The sequence below is a fragment of the Rousettus aegyptiacus genome, unplaced genomic scaffold (genome assembly GCF_014176215.1).
Source record: "Rousettus aegyptiacus isolate mRouAeg1 unplaced genomic scaffold, mRouAeg1.p scaffold_m13_p_6, whole genome shotgun sequence".
Taxonomy (NCBI): Eukaryota; Metazoa; Chordata; class Mammalia; order Chiroptera; family Pteropodidae; genus Rousettus; species Rousettus aegyptiacus.
Window position 1 is genome coordinate 6,330,738 of NW_023416309.1, and position 14,572 is coordinate 6,345,309.

At 34.5% G+C, this 14,572-nt stretch overlaps 1 non-coding gene across 1 annotated transcript in view; it reads right to left on the reverse strand.

The window, feature by feature from the left end:
• The window catches only part of LOC107498386, a 973,375-nt gene that overhangs the window by 12,186 nt on the left and 946,617 nt on the right, over window positions 1-14,572 (reverse strand). Inside the window, exons 7-8 of the transcript XR_004951414.1 lie at window positions 4,546-4,679; window positions 103-276 (exon numbers count right to left, since the gene is read on the reverse strand). This is a non-coding gene — a transcript (uncharacterized LOC107498386). The remainder of the gene's footprint in view (window positions 1-102; window positions 277-4,545; window positions 4,680-14,572) is intronic.

Here is a 14,572-nt window from a genome sequence, read left to right on the forward strand (position 1 = left end):
TTGATGATAAAATCAGTGAATAAAACCCCAAGGAACATAACTCAGTTTAAAACTATAGCATTTATGACACCCTCCCTAAATTCCATTGCTTTTAAGACCTACCCTTGGCAAGGCATTGTATCCTGGTCTGGGATTCTTGATTCCTCCAGTTGCTGATATGCCGGTCCCACAATTCCACCCAGCCTACTTCGAGGTGAAGGTGGTGTCCTTCTGAAGGCATTCCTATGGAGCACGCAGCTCCTTTGCCCTGGGCTGCAGCAAGAGGAGAGACTCCTGCTGGGGTGAAAGAAAACCAGCAAACAAATTGATCATAACAATACCTTCATAGGTGGCTGCTCACAGTTTTCAAACACTGCATATGCACCCCAGATCCTCAAAGTGCTAGGCCAGGCTCCATCCCTGACTGTCCTATCTTTGCTAGGAGGGGATCAGAAGTTGCCAAATTCATTTTACCCTTGGAGAGACTGAGACAGAGAAGTTCTTGTGTTTCTGGCTTTCCATTTGGGAACACAATGGACTAAAATAATTGCAGCTTTCCAGCCAAAATAAAATGTGAGTTTAAGGAATTCTCAATCTCTTGATTCTCTAATTATCCATGCTACAGTAGCTGTCTCTTTAATAAAAATAAAAATGGCTTTGTTATTAGATAAGGACTAAATACAGAAATCCCTGAGGGGATTTATAGAGACAATTTTACTTGTGTTAATGGTAGAATAAACAAACCTTATTTTAATTGGCATTTTCTTCTTAACGTATGTGCTAAATTCTCAGTTTACTACCTCAAATTTCCATCGATCTTAAGGAAGTAAGTTATTTTTCTTTTGAGTTTGCTTTTACTAAATATCTGATTATATATCTCATTTTGACTCATACATCCAAATACCCAAATAACCATATGTTTTTAGATGCTATTAAAGAAGAAAAGACATAAATGAAATATACCTTAGGTGAGATCCCTATATAGATCATGTTAAATATAATAAGGCTCTTTATACAGATCAATTGCTAATTTGACTCACTACTTATTCCATATCCATTCCTATTTCCACTCCACTGAATTTACCCTACTTCCATTCGGAGTAGTGAGAACTTTGTTCCTGTGCGCATATTCCATGAGATGCCAGTTTATGTGGTCAAACCACATAAAACTATATAGAGAAAGATGAAAAACATTTCCAAAATTTTAATAAACCTATCAAGTTCTATAGGGACTAGACTCCCAAAGAAATTTCACTCATATTGCTTTATTATTTGGAGTTCTGAAACTTTTCTCAACAATATTACTATTATTTCTACTTAATAAATATAAAACAAAACTCCTCAAATATTATTTCAGGTCAGAGATTGATAAGCTGACCTTTGAATGCTAGTAACCACTTTTCTGGTTTTGGCAAGGTTACTGATCAAACTTCATATTCCTCAAGCCAACATTGACTTACTGAGTTTGTGGAAACTGGCAATATTATTATAACTGAATTTTTTTATCATGATATTTCTTGTATGTTGAGTCCCAAAATGCCTAACAACAAGGGACTTCTAGTAAAGTCATTAAGGCAACAAATTTAAGGAACTCTATAATAACTCATTTGTTTCTCTCCCTTCCAGCTTTTAAGTATACCATCCAGTGGCAATTATGGAGTCTGCAGGGTGCTCAGGTTTGGGTGCTAGAATTAGCTGCATATGGGTGTGCATCTCAGGTGTATACGTTACTAGCAGTGTGATATTGAAGGAAGTATCAGTTAGGGTCCTGGAGGAAAATAGATGGCACTCTAAATTGGATCAAATGGGGGAACTTTTCCTATTTGCAAAGGTATGTTCAGTGTTTGAGAGACAAAAACAAAAACAAAACAAAACAAAACAACAACAACAACAACAACAAAACAACCCACAACATAGGCTACTACCATATGTCAGAATAGTAACAACGGGAAGCTGTTACTATCCCTATAACTGAAGGGACAAGGGAAGGGAGCAGTTACCAGAATAGAGAGAGAAAAGGGTTGTAAAAAGAGGACCACCTGGCAGGCACTTTGGACCAGGAAGAGAGACATAATTGTGGTAGCCAAGCCGGAAGGGTGGGGGCAGAAATACTAGGACTAGCCTTTTCTCCTACCCTTTCACTGCTTGCAGGCACCTCACATTGAACCAACAGAAGCTAGAGAACAAGAGAGCCTGCTACCCTTCTAGTGCACAGGGCAAGGCAAAGAAAAGTATAAACTAGACATGGATGGAGAAGGTACAATAGAAAGGCATTAGCATGATGCTTAAGTGTTTTCATAGGATTTCTATGAGGGGTAAAAGAGATAGTTTGCAAAGTGTCTAACATGGAGCCTGGCACAGAAGGTGCTCAACGCAATGAGTTCTTCAGTTCCTCTGCCACCATGACAGCTCAAAGGCTCCCACTAACCATGAAAACCCTCGACTTATTTCACTGTAAAAAGTCTACATATGTGCTGTCCATAAATGAGTTATATTACCAAAATATAATGCAAAAAGTATGACATGACATAATAGATTTCTTCTTTTAAAAAATTAGTTTTTTGGGGGGGACAAAAATGATAAACAATGGCTTCAAATTAATAGCTTTGTTTCATAAATGAGTTATCCAAATGAGTCATATTTGTAGTGTACAGAAGGAAATGAACTATTCATTGCTAGTCAAACTGTCACAACAGCAAAGTCTACCAGCATGAACTAGTGACCACCTTAAAAGCAGTTCTATACCTATCGATCAATCAGCTATTCCAACCTTCTAACCCAGTAGCATTCAGAAAATTATGGAACAGTTTGCAGACTATATAAATCAGTGACCAGGTTATCAATCATGAAAACATTTAAGTCTTCTGCATATTTTACACAACAAAAGCTAAGATATATTAATCTATAATTTACAGTTTTAGAAGCACCGTATAAATTGACCCTTGCCTATCTATCAGGACACAACGTATTACAATGTCACTGAACCAAACAAAAAGGAAGTTCTTTTAAAGATAACCTTATTTCCTAGAAACAACAGTAGAAGCCAAATTTAGGAGGGGGTGTATACACAGACAAGAAATAGGAGCAGGGTATTTGCAGCTCAAATATATTAGAAGCTATAATTCTTTTTTATCTCAATTTTAAAACATTTATGGCATAATATAGTTGTAGAATAATATTATACTTAATTATTTTACTTGATGGGATGGAATACCACTTTAGCATGTATTATAATCAGCAGGGGAAAATACTGTTTTAGAGAAAATATTCATCTTTTAAAAGGCTGGTAATTTTGGACCTATTTCCCTAATTAAAGAGCTTCCATTAGCTCCAGTGGACTGAAATAATTTTTTCACAGGGAAATATCTGTAAGTGTCTGAATTGATATAAACCAAAAACTTGTAGTTAATAACTAAAACAATTATCCAATAGCCAAACATATTTTAATCCTGTTGAAAATACTTAAACCACTTAAAAAAAAAAAAAAGGAAACCCTTAGTATCTTAGTCTCTATTCATGTAAAACAAGAATAAAAATCACCATTAAGTACTAAGGATTAGTATTGAGAATGACAGAAAATCTCATAGTAAATGAGTCAGCAACATTTTTTTTTTTTTTTTTTTGTACTCATTGAGAGGCAAGGGAGAAGATAAATTCCTTGTGTAATGCATGCTTCTGTCATGGTGGTTTTCAAAACATGAACATCAATATTTATCTTTCGTTGCAGATAACAACTGTTATTTTTAACACTGGATTTAAAAATTTTTTTTAGCTCCATTATGTTTTTAAATTTTAAAATACTGTACTTCTCACTAAGAAAAGGAAGCTTAATTCTTGGGACAATTTCTACAAAGATTGAGAATATACATTTAAATAATGTAAAAATAATGTCTGTTCCAGCATTATTCCCAAACTTTGGCACTTATTTTAGAACAAAAACTTTCAAGTTTTGGAGTTCAAAATTTCTTATGTATAAAGCACAGCATGTGACTAGAAGATAATGAAGAAGTTTTTCAACCTCAGAATGTCACGAAGTTTATAACATAACTTTATTTTTGGGTTTCTCTCCCAAAGAACTAATTCCTATGATCAGCTTGTAAAAGAATGCCACTGCATTGACAATAGATTTTACAGACTCAAGGAGAAGATTTTTCAGAATTCCTCCCTCTGAAAAGTTTTCTTTGTGTGAGAAGCATGTTGGAAGACCTGGAGCATGTCACATCAGCTGCATAGGGAAGGATTAGTCATTAAATTTGTAGGCAATAATAAGGCAGACTAGGAAAAATTGTGTTTTTAATAGTTTTTTAGAATGCAATTGTTTTATTCACTGGTCTGTGTCTGCAGCTTGAGTGCTGTTAATAATTCTTTTAGGATTCTCATAGGGGCATCGCAGCCTGCTGGTATGTTTGGTTTAGCTGCTGTGAGCTGTTTGAGCATCGACTCCATGGAAAACCACAGGAGAAGCAAAAACAATCATCTCTTCTGAATAATGTTACCATTCCTTGACATTTACTGTCCAGAGTCATACATAGTGTGAATGTGCCCATTCCCACCATGATTAACTACCTGTACCTGTGGTGTTTGACAGATTGGCTTCCTCTGTCAGGAGAAGGGACCTCTGGGAATGACTGGGGGCCAGCAAAGCTTGACTCCATCATTTTCTCCAATGCAGTCACAGGATGTCTTTCCGCTTTTGAATACTGTGGGAAATCACATGCACAAAGTTGAGCTGAAGGATAGGTTATGTGAGGGGGGCCTATAGGTACTGAAAAGTTATAGAACTTGCTAGTAACTTTCTACTAGACACCTGATCAGGGGAACGATAGAAATATCATTCGTATCTCATTTCTCACACATTAAGTATGCTCTCCCCTCCTTTCCTCAAACTTTCTGATTAGATAAGGTCCACTCAAAAGGGTTCTTCATTTTAGAATCCTGAATCTGTCTTCTCATTTCAATCGACATCCATGGCACACTGTGCATGACAGCCAAAAAGAACACAAGTGTTTTATTCAATATATTTTAAAAAAATTAGTAGCTGATTACTAAGATAAGAATTCAATAAATGTTGGTTGGATGAAACTAAGATCTTTTTAAAAATTTTGGAGGGCACCGATTCAGTGTATCTGCCCACTACCCTCTTTCAGTCTGTTGCCAGGTACTTACCATGCCTAAAAAGAGAAATTTGTGAACATTTAGTCTTTAAAGTTATTAACCCTTAGTTTCACTTTTGACTATGATATCTTATAAGGCACAGGAGCCTAAAGAACATCTATAGAGATGACACATAAAGAAAACCTTTGCCTCAAGGGAAATATCACATGGCACCTTTACTAGGCAGGAGGTAGCCAAGTATAATACCCTCTGATCACTTGGCACTGTACAGGCAATAACAGGTAGCAGGTTTCTCTCCTAAAAGCTGCAGATAAAAACTATATGGAGAAATGACATTTTTAGAATACTAACAAAACTATAGAGATTTTAAAATTTAGACATTCAGATTCAATATATGAACAAGAATTTCATACAAAAAAAATAAAGACAAAGACAGAATATTCATAAGATAAGGTGTACAACTGCATTCATTATGAAGGGATAAAAATCAGAATAGATCAAAAAAATTTCAAAAATATCTAGTAAAGGCAAAGGTTTGAGAAAAGTAGAATTGATGTTAATTGTTGGGGTACAAATTGGCAATATGTTTCAAAATGTTAAATATACATACTCTTTGATCTAGAATACTACTTTTAGGAATTCTCATCATTAATATAATTGTAAAAGTTCAAACTGATATAATCACCAGAGTATGGCAGCAGTATAATTTTTAATAACAAAAAGGAAAACAAACACTAAAGAAGAACAATTAGAGACAATTGAAATGTCCGCAAACAAATACTATACAGCTATTGAAAAAAATAATGTCAAGGTACAAAAAAATTGTGCATAATATAAATCCATTTGTATAAATAAAGAAAATGTGGTAGATATGTATATTGTAAGTATATGCATGTGTGTATATACATATATATTTAACTTTGTGTGTATATATATAGACTTTGTACATATACATATATTTCTGTTTGCATGTTTGTGTTTGTGTGTGTTATCTGTGTTTCACATGTGACCACACAGAATGCAGATAAAAAAAAGTAAAATAAACTATTAACTAGGTGTTATGCTAGTGGAAAAGTATATCAGTGGCTATGGGTTATGGAGACTAGGGAAATGTCAAGGTTATGTAAACTTAAGTGCAAAATTTGTTTTCTTTTGAAGTACTTCCAACACAAACCACGGAGTGGCAGTAATGACCATGTCTGAATCAGAATCTGAATTCTACAAAATCGATTTACAGAACCTGGTCAGACTGCTTGCGAAATGGAGTAAATTGACATGGAATAAAAAGAAGATATGGAGATAATTTGGAAAAGATGGTTGTTTCTAACAACACAGAATTATAAAGATGCAAAAAAAAAATGATGGAAATGCCTTCATGCGTACTTATTTATTATCTAATTAAAATTGTTTATTGCAAACTATCCATGGAAAAAGTAAATTAATGGACATGTTAATGAAATATAACGAACATTCTGAATTTTCATCTGATTTCCAGGTTTTAAAAAAGGTAATAAGGAAATATCTTCATCCCCGCCCTTAACTTCTAATAAATTGGTTTAGAAGACGAACTCGGATGCCTGGAAGACTCAGCTACAAAAACAAGTAAGATGACCTGGGGACATCTGTGGAAAACTGGAGGAGGTAAGCTTCTGTTCTGCTCCTTCAGAGGGAAGGATCCCTTTCAAGGGAAAAGATCAGCCAAGTGTTTTTGCAGCATCCAGATTTTCTGGAGAAATCACTGAATCATTAAATATCAGCATTTTTAAAAAACAACATATGTCAAAAAGCCTAATTCAGCTTTGGGGCCATTAGTTCAGAGCTTCTGCTTGAGTGAGACTTGATCCTGAGAGCTAAAGGGCTTTGTTCAAATTCCTGGGTAAAGTTTTCAATAGAATCAACCTCTTAAAAGTTCTGTTTATTCATAGGGTTTGTACTAGATATTGTGTTCAAAATCTTTTCTTTCAAAATGTTAGATTGCTGTTACATTTAATTGTAGTATTTTGATCCATTAACACAAATTTGTTTCCAAAATTTATTACTTTGGGTTTTTTTCTTTTCTCTGTCAGCCTTCATAAGAATCATTTTCATTCAGTGGCTGCATATAATCTGAGAGTCAGGTTTAACTTTCTTTATTTCCTATTCAGGGTTGGTTGAAATGTGTGGGAACACTAAAAAACACCCTAATGATTTGGTCATCCTTCAAACTAATATTCCATAAAAGTTGGTTAAAATGAATTTAAAGATAGCTCTACTTTTCAGTTCTGACAAAGAGCTTGTTACCTATAAATTCATTCCTGTCCTTAAAATAAGAAAAAGGCTGAACAAACTAAAAATCAATGACCATTCTTATATCCATCAGATAATTGACGATTCAGGGCAAACCACCCTTCTAAAATCTGGAGAGACAAGTAAATACAAAGAATCATAGTCAAGATCAGCTTATCAATTGCAGCTTACCTGTAGCAAAAGTTGTTGGAACCATAAATTGGTAGGAATACTTAAGAGGTAATTTTAATAGTTTTTAGAATCTATGAATGCACTAGAGTGAGAAGAAGAATTGTCTGAGGGCTGCTGTCCTAGGGAGGGTTCCCAAACTTTCATGAGTTTTACCTCCGGTCCCACACCAGAATCTCCCACAAAAGAACAACAACAAAAAATCATTTCATATCTCTGACAAAGGGGAAAAGCATCCACTTTGAAATGCATTCAGAGTTTTCTCCATTAACAACTGCCTACTTATCAGTGAAAAGAGACGACATTACCAGAGCTTTATTTCACCTGAGAGAAGAGCTTTTCTCTGACCCCATCCCCCTATAGCCTTTCTGTCTCACCTAGGGGAAAAGTGACAGCCCAGGAATATAGACACATTAAAAGGGTGAAATATAACCATAAGGTTATAGATGATTCCCCTCCCCCATTCCTTAATGCCAAATCAACAGTGCTCCATTATAAAAATAGTAGATAACAGCTTTAAAGTTATAAGACACAGACTTTATTTAAGAAGGAATTCCTAGGGAAACCCAAAGATACAAATAAAGAGGGGAAAAAAACACTAGAGAATGTTAAAGCCCTTGGCATCAAGAGCTACGGTAAACATTAAACAAAACCCAACCACAAGAAAAAAAAGTGAAGTCTGAAGAGACTAAGTAATCACCAGAACCTGACTCAGATACTGATACATTGGATGATTAGGCAAATGATTTAAAATAAACATGATAAATATGATAAGGACTCTTAAAGGAAAAAGTAGACAGCATGTAAGTAGAGAGATGTAAACTCTAAGAAATATTTAAAATAAATGTTGGAAATCAAAAACACTGTAATATAAGTGATGAATGTGCTTTATAGACTTATCATTAGACTGGAATGAAGCAGTGAGCTTGAGTGTAAGTCTATAGCTACTTCTCGAAATGAAACACAAAGCAAAAACTGAATACATAAATAAAAATAGGAGAACAACAGAAGATAATATTCAAGAACTGTGGGACAATTTCAAATGGCATAAAATATATATAATTGGAATATCTGAAAGAGAAGTAAAAGAAAATGGAGCAGGAGAAATGTTTAAAGTAACGATGGCCTAGAACTATCTAAAATTCTTAACAGATATCAAAACACAGATACAGGAAGCTCGTAGAACATCAAAACACCAAAAACACCAAAAAAAAAATCTATACAACAGAATATTATACTCAAACTATATTTTTAAAAATAGAAAAATAAAAGAAAGAAAATACAAAAATAAAATTCTAAAATAAAAGCTGGAGAAAATAAAAGGAAACTTCACCTATAAAAGAAAAAGATTAAGAAATAACAGTGGACTTCTAATCAGAAATCATATAAACAAGAACAGAGAATGGTGAACTAGTTAAAGTTTTTGTTTTTTTTAAACCACCAAACTAGAAATATATCTCTAGTGAAATTGTCCTTCAAACATGAAGGTGAAATAAAGATTTTTCTCAAACAAAAACTGAGGAAATTCATCATCAGCAGATATGTCCTACAAAGAAATTTTAAAAGTGCCTTGAGAAAAACAAAATGGCATAGGTCAGAGTTTAAATCTACATAAAGAAAGAAGATATCAGAGAAGTAATAAATAAAGGTAAATTAAAATATTTTATTTTTCTTATTATTAATGGATCAAATAGAAAAATGTTTGCTCAAAGTAAGAATGGATATAGTATTTGCACAAATTAAATGGTTGACAGTAATTTTTTAAAGAACAGGAAAGAATTGGGAATACTCAGTTATAAAATACCTGTACTACCCATGAAATGATAAAGTGTTATTTGAAAGTGGATTTAGATTTGTTGTAAATGTGTATTGTAAACTCTTGTGTAACCACTAAAAATTCTGAAAAGAAGTATAATTGTTATGCTAGAAGAGGAGAGAAAATGGGATCATATCAAAAAGTTAAAACCAGAAAAGGAAGAAATAGAAGAGAACAAAAGAAACAAAGGACAAGTACAAAGAATAGAAAACAACTATATATATGACATATTAACTGAACACTTTAAATATAAATGGTCTAAAGACACCAATTAAACAGATTGTCAGTATGGATGAAAAAACAAAACTCAACTAAATGTTGTCTACAAGAAACTCACTTTAAATATAAAGACATAAAAGTAACGGAGTAGAGAAAGATGTATCATCCTAACACTGATCAAAAGTAAGCTGGAGTAGGTATATTTATTTCAGGTAAAGCAGACTTCAGAACAATAAAAAGTATTAAGGATAAAGAAGGATAAAAGAAGTAACATTTACCTAATGATAAAAGAGCCAATTTTCCAAGAAGATAAAACATTCTTAACATTCATGTTCCTAACAGAGCATCAAAATACATAAGTCTGGATCTAATTGATATTCTTAAAATATTCCTCCAAAAATAGGAGATGCACATTCTTCTCAAGCTCAGATAACATTCATTAATATATATCACATTCTTGGCCATAAAGCACACCTTAAGAAGTAAAAAAAAAAAAAAAAAAAAATAGAAATCATGCAAAATATATTCTCAGATTACATTGAAATTAAACTAGACATTAATAACAGAAAAATAGTTAGAAATTCCAAAACTATTTAGAGATTATACAACACACTGGTAAATAACAGAAAGTTCAAACAAAAAAGCTCAAGATAAATTTTAAAATATTTTAAACTAAATAAAAATGAAAATACAAAATCAAAATTTGTAGAAGGTTATGAAAGCAGTGATTAGAGATAAATTTACAACATTAAATTCTTGTGTTTGAAAAGAAATGTCTAAAATCAATTGTCTAAATTCTACTTCAGGAAAGTAAAAAAGAGAAGTAAGTTAAACCTAAAACAAGTGGAAGAAGAGAAATAATAAAAATTAGAAAAAAAAATTAATGAAATTGGTAACAAGAAAAAGAATAGAAAAAATCAACAAAAGCAAACTGGATTCTTTAAAATGATCAATAATATTGATAAATCTGTAGCTAGGCTAACCCAGAAAAAAAAGAGGGGAGATTACCAATAACAGAAATGAAAGCGAGGTCATCACTACTACTCCTATGAACATAAATATGTTAAAAAAAGAAATATGAATAATTATGCTCTCAAGTTTGATAAATTAGTTGAAATGGACCAATTTTTTGAAAGACACAAATTACCAAAATTTACACAAGGGGGAACAGGTAAACTTAATTTACCCTGTATCTACTAAAGAAATAGGTTTGTTAACAAAATAAGTTTCACTGAGGAGGTCTAGAAGTCCGGGGAAGGAATGCAAACTCTGACAACGGAAGCTAACTGTATAAGAAATGTATGAAAGAACATTTGTGGGAGGTGGGGTTGGGGACTGCTGACCTAAGCAACTTTGTAAGTGAGTGGAATCTGTAAGACTGAAATACTGCACATAAGCACTGTCTGCCTGGAATACACATGTCTTTGATTTGTCTGCTGAGGGGACCTAGAAGCAAGGACATGCTCAACAACCATCCCCGTACCCCTCCCCAAAAAAACTACGGGGACCAATTGAAAGTGTTACCAATAGTAGAAGCTGAAAAAAATTCATCATAAAATAAATAAAATAGTATTTAACTATTAAATTATAACTCGAAGTATAAAATAACTAACCATGAGTCGATAGTCTTAAATAAATGATGGAATAAAAAATAAATGGGGAAGACAACATGAACTTTGTGCAGTAGAATTCCAGATAACTCAGGTAGATACGCTGACCTCATGAAATGGGAGCATAACTCCCCACTCATTAAGCGTGGGCTATACATTGTCACTTCCTCCAAAGAGAATTCCATAGAAAGGGAGTAGGGGGATAAAGAGTAACATCACAGTGGCAGCACCTGAAAATTACCATTTCAGACAGGTGAAAAAAATAATTATCAACAATGATAAATCATATTGATAGTGTGCACTTTTTTTGATAAGATATGATAAAAACAGTACTTTACATCAGTTGTCTTTCGCCTCAAGTCCCATAACTCCATTCTAGTAATGAAAAAAATATCAAACTAATTCTAATAGAGGACTATCCTAACAAAATCCTTGACCAGCACCCAAAACTGTCAAGGTCATTAAAACAAGGAAATTTTGACAAACTGTCTTAGCCAAGAGGAGCCTAAGAAGACATGGCAACTAAACGTAATATGGTATCCTGAATGGGATCTTGGAACAGAAGAAGCAATTAGGTAAAGACGAGTACATCTGAATAAACTACGGATTTGAGTTTATAACGATATATAAACACAGGTTCGTTAATTGTAACAAATGTACCATATTAATTTACAATCTTAATAATAGGGGAAACAGCACAGCATAAATAGGAGCTCTACTATCTTCACAAGTTTTCTGTAAATCTAAAACTGTACTTAAAAATAAAGTTTATTTTAAAAAATAAAAAAAATAAAAGATTTTTTTAAAAAGCAAAAGATACACACCAAAAACAAACAAACAAAAAATTAGAGACTAAAGGCTGAATTCAGCCTCCTTTTCGTTTCCTGAGTAGATCAGCTCTAGGTCCTCAAGGCGCATAACCCACTCAGCAAAAGTAGTCTGCACCAGTGTTCCGTAAAGGTAGCTTAACTGTCCAGGATCATTTTATGCTCTATGCTGAAAGCATTTATTGCAGTTTCTTCCAAAATTTATGCAATTCCATCCCTGGGCAAAGTTCAGGCTGACACAATTTTATCCATCAAGTAATATCTTCAGCGAAGTTGAAGTGCTCAGGCCTGCTGCCTATCTGGCCCTTCCATTAACATTTCTGTACAACATTACAAAGTATGGCAGTTGATTCCACATTCTTTCCCTGCACTCACACAGATCTTGACTTTTTGTGTATATACCTGTTTTGTTAAAACCTCATTTAGGATAATGTACAAAATGTCACCTTAATAGTGAATGAGGAGATACCACAGGCCTTTCACAGGTCTGTTCTGCATGAGCTGAAACGATTTCCTTTTAAATACCACATAGGGCCTGGTCAATACTATTATTTCCTGGGGCAGCATTCATTGGATTGGCTTCCCTGACAGCCTGTCTTGTGGAGGTGCTCTGGGTGCGAAGACATTCACTATTGCTTGTACCACCACCTGCCTTGCTCCTAACACATTGTTGGTGGTGCACTGAAATCAATAGACCAGCCAAATGAAGCAGGCGCATGTTGGAAGTAAAGCAACAACGATGCTGTTTCCACCTCTCCAGCTTACACACAGCAGGAGTCAGAAGGTTAAATGAAAGCAGCGTCTGTGTTGGAAAGCAATGTTGACAGAGCTGATAATCACCTGGTCTGGAACTCTGGCAATAAAGGCAGGAGGGAGGCTATTTTTAAACAGTTTTAAATATCTGTTTTTCCGTTAAAAGACAATAATGCTGGGGAAAATACAGGAAAAGAGGAATACCAACTATGAGATGGGTTGACTCCATAAAAAAAGCCACAGGTATGAGTATACAGGAGGTGAGCAGGGCTGTTGAGGACAGGACATTGTGGACCTCACTCATTCACAGGGTCGATACTAGTCAGAGCCGACTCAACTGCAAGTAACACACACACTCTTTGCATTGCTTCCAGTTTATCTATGTCTGTGTCAAAAAATTCTTTATTTCAAATTTGATTTATAAGCCAAGAGGATGGTAAAAGTGAATGGCTATGTTTTAGAGCATGATTTCACCTGGATCTCTAATGTAAGTAATTAAAAACAACTTGACCATTGTTGCTATTTTGATAATTTGGCACCATGTACCAGAGCAGAAAGAACTATTCACAACTGCAGTTAAACTTTAACTGCAATTTCCACTGAAGCAAAATAATATAGCTAGATACCCTTTCCAGATGCCAGACACAGAAAGCATTCTTCTCTACTCCCACCCTTTACCACCCACCACTCCACCTCAACCAGGTGTCCTTTTAGCCAGGTGACTGAGCACTTGTCATTTATTCTCTCTGCTCAGAGAATTCCTTGCTATTCCTATTGCCAGGTTAACTCCCAGATCTGCCTTATAAGCTCTAAGAGCACTGTTCACTATAGGCTGTAGGTCTCGGCACATTTATTGTGCGATTATTTGATTAATATCTATCATGTACAGTAATCAGTAAACTCCTTGAAAGTAGAAAGATTGTCATTTTTGGTCATCATTATATCCCTGGTCCTTAACACAGTGTCTGAACTTACTAGATATTTAATATATATGCACAGATCATCTCACTTTTGATGACCTTTTTCTGATCCCTGAACAAAGCTGAGAAGTTTCACTCCTTTGACTGGTCTAGAGGTTGTAATTCTAGCCCCAGGTCTCTCTTTCACAGTAAATAAGATCATTTCAACTCTTTGAGTCACAAATATTTCATTTATAAATGATGGTGAGGAACTAGATGCTCCTAAGACACTGCAGGGTCTAGTTATGCAGCTTCTGAGTCAAGTGTTTCTTGGCTATTATGTAGTTTCACTGGACTAGGTGTTTTCATGTCTTGCTACAGGACTGTAAAGGGAAACCCTTCCCTATGAATGTTTAATGAATTAAGGGAATGCCAGACACAGACAATTCATTTGTTAAACACTGCAGTTTGCACAGAATTTCAAGTAGTTAACCTAGGCTTCAAGATAAAATAGACAGATTTGCCTGATATGGCAAGCGAGTAGGAAATTTTCTCTCCAGGGATTATAGTGTACCTGGATAAACTGGCACCCTCCATGTAGTGGAAATAAATGCTTGCAGTGGGAAGAGTGGTGACAGAACTTCTATGCTAGGCTTTTAGAATTTCCTAATGAACACATCTTGCTGCTTGAGCTTGAACTCTGAACTTGCTCACCACACTTGAAATTAGGGAAGGATAATTTTCTGTTGTGGGGGGCTATCCTATGCATTGGAGAATATTTATCAGCCCCCTTGTCCTCTACTCATAGATTCCTGTAGCATGTACCTCCCAAGTTGAAATACTTAAAGTGTTTCCAAATTTTGCCAAATGTTCCTTGGGCCAATGATGCCGCCTGTTTAA